The sequence below is a fragment of the Palaemon carinicauda genome, chromosome 27 (genome assembly GCF_036898095.1).
Source record: "Palaemon carinicauda isolate YSFRI2023 chromosome 27, ASM3689809v2, whole genome shotgun sequence".
Lineage (NCBI taxonomy): Eukaryota > Metazoa > Arthropoda > Malacostraca > Decapoda > Palaemonidae > Palaemon > Palaemon carinicauda.
In genome coordinates, this window is record NC_090751.1 from 5,686,582 (window position 1) to 5,694,081 (window position 7,500).

At 31.1% G+C, this 7,500-nt stretch overlaps 1 long non-coding RNA gene across 1 annotated transcript in view; it reads left to right on the top strand.

Annotated features, from left to right (window-relative positions):
• The window catches only part of LOC137621085 (uncharacterized), a 377,935-nt gene that overhangs the window by 25,641 nt on the left and 344,794 nt on the right, over window positions 1-7,500 (top strand). The window lies entirely within an intron of this gene.

Sequence of the window (7,500 nt, forward strand, 5' to 3'; positions counted from 1 at the left end):
ACTGCTCAATACGAAAAGGCACCGAATCCTGGCACAATTTTCTTATTTATATTTAGCAAAAGACTCATATTTAGCACTCGGGCACACTGTTATATCTTGTTTCTGTTCATCTTGATTTTTTAAAAGTTATTACAGTTTATATATGAAAGGTGTGTTTTAATGTTTCTGTTTTTAAAATATTTTATTTTGATTGTTAATTATTTCTCTGTAGTTTATTTATATCCATGTTTCCTTTCCTCACTGGGCTATTATCCTTGTAGGAGCCCTTGTGCTTATAGCATCCTGTTTTTCCTACTGGGTCATAGCTTAAAAAGCAATAATAGTAATAATAGGTTGACCAGAATTATGTTCTATTTCTAATTTTTACATTTATTTAGTATTAGGGTCTTATGACTTTACGATTTTGAACTCCTTTCAATCAACCAAACTACTTGTCTTTAACAAATATTGATTTTGAAAATGAATTTTTTTAAACATTATAGATCAAGGTCTGTAAGGTAGCATAAAATTTAGTTGATTTTAGAGCTTGTCAAAATAATTACAAATATATGAGAATAATTTCCATGTATAGTTCGAAGCCTTTGGTATTTTGGAGATTCCTGAAACCTCTTATTCACCAAATCTAGATATCAGCATTTGCTTCACTTTTAAATTATAGAAATAGGTTACCATGTAATTTTGGATGGTCGCACCAAGTAAAAAATTATTTTTTCCTTTGCTTTATAGGACTTTCAATCTCCTACTCCACATAAATATAACATTTATTTCCTCTTAGATATATGCAAATAAATTTAATTCATGATATATGGCATATATTGATTTAAAAGCTTCTATTCAGTTTTGATGGTAAGAGTGATTATTATTTATTTATTTATTTTTTTTTGCGGGAAAACTCCGTTTTCAGTTTTATACAAAGCGTTATCTAACACAACTTGGTATATTGTGCGATAAAATAGGGCGGCCGACCCTTATTTATTCTAATTGGGGAGGATCCAAAATTTATTTATCGTCAAGTTTACGATCTCGCTACTGCAACAAATCCACTTCGTTTTCACTGAATAGGATTCCCTGTTATTTGTTTTACATTTATAGTATGTTTTTATTTCTATTTTCTTATATATTAAGAAAATGTAACCGTGCAGCAATATTATTATTATTATTATTATTATTATTATTATTATTGTTGTTGTTGTTGTTGTTGTTGTTATTATTATTATTATCGTTATTAGCTAAACTACAACCTTATTTGTAAAAGCAGGATGCGATGGGCCCAAGGCTCCAACAAGGAAAAAATAGCCCAGTGAGGAAAAGAAATAGGAAAATAAATTAACTATTTGAGAAGTAAGGAATGATTAATATAAAATATTTAAAGATCAGTAACAACGTTAAAATAGACCTCTCATATAAAAACTATGAAGATAGACTTATGTCAGCCTTTTCAATTGTTCAGTATAAAAACTCTCTCTTCAAGTTTGAGTTTCTTAAAGATCTTTAAGACTTTTTGTATAAGGGAATTTCAGGTAATTTGATGTATGTGCAGCATGTTTTCATTCTTTGCTTTGTACCATGAAACTCTTCACATCCATAAGAGTTAACAAAGAAACGATCTGCAACTTTTCCTGACTTAGAATTCGGCTCTGCCTTCCACTCAGGATATGAATTCCCTTGAACTTGAGAAGTGCTTGAGGGGAATTCGAATAAGTCATTTTTTTTCTTATATGAAGTGAAAAATAATATAAAGGGAGGTTTACGTTGGAGTTTAAGCTTAGAGAAACATGAGAAAACCTATCGAATTTGTAACTGAAAGATTTCGGTGGTATATATACAGTGTACACACACACACACACACACACACACACACATATATATATATATATATATATATTTATATATATATATAATATATATATGGTATATGTATATGTATATGTATATATATATATATATATATATATATATATATATATATATATACATATATATATATGTGTATATATACATATACTCTCTCTCCTCTCTCTCTCTCTCATCTCTCTCTCTCTCTCTCTCCTCTCTCTCTCTCTCTCCTCTCTCTCTCTCTCTCTCTCTCTCTATATATATATATATATATTATATATATACTATATATATATATATTTCTTTTTTTCTGTCTTTTTCAGTGAGGGGGTTGCGTGTACGTGTGTGCGCATAGCTATCTAGATATTTAGCCGTCGTTTTTGACGGGTCGCATGCACTAGTATATAATAGTATAGTTGTTAGAAAAATAGTGAATAAATAATGTAAAACATGAAACTATATTGGTAAAAACCCCAAGTAAAGAGCCATAGGTAAAGGCAGAATCGTTGTCCCTTTCTTTTTCAGAATAATGTCTAAAAAACCTACATCGTTAACCATTAGTCTAAGTTTTAATCAACACCATGATTAATTTTATAGTAAAAAAAAAAAAAAAAAAAAAAAACTTGAACTTCAAACATAGATATTAATGAACAGTTTTTAATCACTTTCCTCTTCGCATTACTTTATGCATTTTTAATTGGACGGATAAAACGAATCATGCGCGAAATTAATCTGGCTGCAGTTCTGAAATATTATTTATCTCAATGGAAATCATTATTATAATTGACTCATGCGTAGCATTCTGATGAAATGAGCGAGCTTTTTCATGAGTTCGTTGAACTCTGGCGTGACGGGTGGGTGTGTGAATCTGATTTATATATATATATATATATATATATATATATATATATATATATATATATATATATATATATATATATATATGTAAAGTATTATTATTATTATTATTATTATTATTATTATTATTATTATTATTATTATTATTATTATTATTATTTATTATTCGTAGTACAGTAGTAGTAGTAATGTGTGCGCCCCCGTCAAAATGACAGCTAAATATGAGATAGATAAGCATGCACATTCTCACCCCTCTCACCATGGGAAGACTACTTCCTCTCCCCACAATTCGACGGGAAATATTCTATGGACAAAATGAAATACAGATATTTTTATGAATTTAATAGCACGGAATAAACGCAGTGTTATTCAGCTTGAGCTGTTTTTTCAGTTTTCATATACCTTTCAGAAGTTCAATGTTATGAAAATAGATGCAGTGTTATTCAGCTTGAGCTGGTTTTTTTTTTTTTTTTTTTCCCGTTTTCGTCTACTTTTCAGAAGTTTAATGTTACGAAATACGCAGTGTTAATTCAGTTTGAGCGATTTTTTTTCAGTTTTCATCTACTTTCCAGAAGTTGAATGTTATGAAATAAACGCAGTGTTATTCAGCTAGAGCGGTTTTTATCAGTTTTCATCTACTTTAAAGAAGTTCAATGTTATGAAATAAACGTAGTGTCCATTCAGCTTGAACTGTAATTTTCAGTTTTCATCTACTTTCAGAAGTTCAATGTTATGAAATACCGCAGTGTTAATTCAGTTTGAGCGGTTTTTATTAGTTTTCATCTACTTTCCAGAAGTTCAATGTTATGAAATATAACGCAGTGTCAATTCAGCTTGAACTGTAATTTTCAGTTTTCATCTACTTTTCAGAAGTTCAATGTTTATGAAATAAACGCAGAGTTGATTCAGCTTGAGCTGTTATTTCTGTTTTTATCTACTTTTCAGAAGTTCAATGTTATGAAATAAACGCTGTGTTATTCAGCTTGAACTGTTATTTCAGTTTTCATCTACTTTTCAGAAGTTCAATGTTATGAAATAAACGCTGTGTTATTAAGCTTGAACTGTTATTTCAGTTTTCATCTACTTTTCAGAAGTTCAGTGTTATGAAATAAACGCTGTGTTATTCAGCTTGAACTGTTATTTCAGTTTTCATCTACTTTTCAGAAGTTCAATGTTATGAAATAAACGCTGTGTTATTCAGCTTGAACTGTTATTTCAGTTTTCATCTACTTTTCAGAAGTTCAATGTTATGAAATAAACGCTGTGTTAATCAGCTTGAACTGTTATTTCAGTTTTTATCTACTTTGTTCTCAATGAATTGAAGGGGTAAGAAACGCCCAGAGAAAGAAGTAGAAGAAGAAGAAGAAGAATCCTTCGCCATTGAACTGCCAAAGTTAGGTCTGCCACAAAGGCATTTCCCTGGTAAGCCTGAGCATCGCTCAGTTGTTATCGAAATTCTTTATTCTGTCCCTCACCTCGACAAGAGAAAAGTTTTTGAAAGTTCAGGATATCTTTGGCCGGCGAAAAAGATGATTTATCGTTGGCATGGCTACCCTCGGGGCATTTACCTAAAGGATCTCTCTCTTTTTCTTTTTTTTCCCACAGGGTCTCACCCCTCACCCCCAGATGCACATGCTGACCATATACCCTAATTCTGTATCAGGTGATACATCCAGTTGCAGTGTTTCTATTTATATATAATCCTTCTTATATCCCTTTCCCTCACTGGGCTATTTTCTTTTTTGGAGCCCTTGGGTTTTTATCATCCAGGTTTTCCAAGTAGGGTTGTAGCTTACAAAGTAATGATATTAATGATAGTATGAAAAGTTTTGTTTATAATGTGTAAATGGGTCTTCACAGTGTCTGTTTTCGTATGCCTATATATTATTTGTATAGCCACAATGACCGCTCTTGTTTTATCATATCTGACCAGTATAATAGATATTTATTTTTAATTTGGTTAATTAAATAACAGTATTCGATTAAAGACACTTTTATATTAAATAGCCACTTTACTAAATAGAAGGTACATAGGTTCAGAAAGAAGAAAAAGAGTACTTAGTACAACGTTAATAATTTAACTCATGAGCCATGGAAGAACCCGTTTCAGAAATCCACAAATTCATTAACAAGGAATCAGATTATCTCTACATACTTCTTGGATTTCAGAATACTTCCCTGTATCCAATATCTCTCTCTCTCTCTCTCTCTCCTCTCTCTCTCTCTCTCTCTCTCTCTCTCTCTCTCTCGTTAGACATGTCCCTTATCAAACTTGGGTTTTAAAAATGGGTTTGGTATTCTTGAACAAGAGTCCCACACCCCTCTCTCTCTCTCTCTCCTCTCATCTCTCTCTCTCTCTCTCTCTCCTCTCTCTCTCTCTCTTCTCTCCTCTCTCTCTCTCTCTCGTTAGACATGTCCCTTATCAAACTTGGGTTTTAAAAATGGGTTTGGTATTCTTGAACAAGAGTACACGCCCTCTCTCTCTCTCTCTCTCTCCTCTCTCTCTCTCTCTCTCTCTCTCTCTCTCTCTCTCTCTCTCTCTCTCCTCTCTCTTAAGTTATTCCTCTTAATGCTTATGATGTAGGATACTCATTGCATCCTATTGTCCTTCATTATCTCCTCTAGACTAATTTGTCTCAAGGAAATATGCTTCACCTTCTTATTGTCGTTAAGCTTTATACCGTTTTATTTTTTTATCTTTTATTATGAAATACACATTTGCAATCTTACAATTTGTAACACACACACACACGACACACACACACACACACACACATATATATATATATATATATATATATATATATATATATATATATATATATATATATATATATATATATTATATATATATATATGTGTGTGTGTGTGTGCGTGTGTGTGTATATGTATATATATATGTATATCTATATATATATTTCATAGTATATTTACATAAGTATATTTGTATTTCACATATACCGTATTCATAATCAAAAGTTTTATTATTTATCTAAATATGTTTTTAAATAAAAACATATATTGACTCGTGAATACTTTTTATTCGTATCTACACATTTCTCATCTCTGTAATCCGACTTACTTGACATGCAGTACGTAATCAATACATCTTAGCAGATACATACTTCATTCTTATACTCTACTTTGATTTTCCTTCAGCAGCCACTGCTTCCCCCCTCACTCTCCCATTATAGCTTCTTTAGACTCTTCGAAACTCTTTCAATCTTTTTTTTTATTTGACCTGCTTCTTTCTTTGCTGTACTTATTCCGTATCTTATTCTACAGTAATTTTTTTTCAATTACTTCCGTCTACTTTCAACCTGTTTCGTTTTGGCAATTTTGTGATATGATTTATATATACACACACACACACACACACACACACACACACATATATATATATATATATATATATATAATATATATATATATATATATATATTATATATATATATATATATAGAGAGAGAGAGAGAGAGAGAGAGAAGAGAGAGAGAGAGAGAGAGAGAGAGAGAGAGAGAGAGAGAGAGAGAGAGGCATATTATGTAGCACCTGTGTTTTTATCATGTAAAAATTACATATTTATATACGGGGTTCATTGCTTACAGGCTTTCTTTGATACATATTAAATTCTCTCTCTCTCTCTCTCTCTCTCTCTCCTCTCTCTCTCTCTCTCTCCTCTCTCTCTCTCTCTCTCTCTATATATATATATATATATATTATATATATATATATATATATATATATATATACATACAAAGAAAGCCTGTAAGCAATGAACCCCGTATATAAATATGTAATTTTTACATGATAAAACACAGTGCTCCATAATATGCCCTCTCTCTCTCTCTCTCTCTCTCTCCCCCTCTCTCTCTCTCTCTCTCTCTCTCTCTCTCTCCTCTCTCTCTCTCTCGATAATTATATATATTTATATATATATATATATATATATATATATATATATATATATATATATATATATATATATATATATATATACTGTATACACACACGCATATATATACACACACACACACATATATATATAGTGTGTGTGTGCGCACTCAAAAGTGTTTGTGTAAGTACGTCTGTATGTACCATTACAGACAGGAAATAATTTTCTCTGCAATCTTCATTGCCCTGGCTTGAAAAGTTTTGAAAGTTTTCTCCTCTAAGCCCTTCACTCCTTTCCTCCAAAGTCTTAAAATAGTATTTACCTATATTTTGACATTACTTATTTTCCATTTAAAAAACATTTGTGACATTTCGTTCTGACGAAATATGTGCTTATTTAAAGAGGAAGGTGTCCGAAATATGTAGTGACATTTAGTGCCCTGAGTTGATGTGTCTTTTACTGTTTGCTGTTGACTTTTACCAGTTTTTTTCTTTTTCTTTTCCTCCCGTATTTTTCCACTCCCTATCTCCGGGTCCATTCTTGTCCTGTCACTACTATGTCCTCCTTCTTTCTTTTTTTAAACCTATACTTCCATCGTCTTGAATTATTCTCTAACACTCCGCTTTCTACACTTGTTTGTAGGTTGTTTACAAGGACGCAGTCATTGCATTTAGTAAAATTGGTGTACTAGTCATGCATATTAAGTATAAGTTTATTCGTTACAAAAAACTTTTGAAATATCTCATTTCAACAGACATATAGGATTTTCAGGATCCTTTAGTTGAATTTCGAGATTTGTCTTTAGAATATAGTTTGTATTATGTTGAACGTACTTGTATTTCAATATTTTTATGTTAACAAATTATAAAATTTGTAGGAAATTATTTTTTCATGTTAGGTTTTGGGTGTTT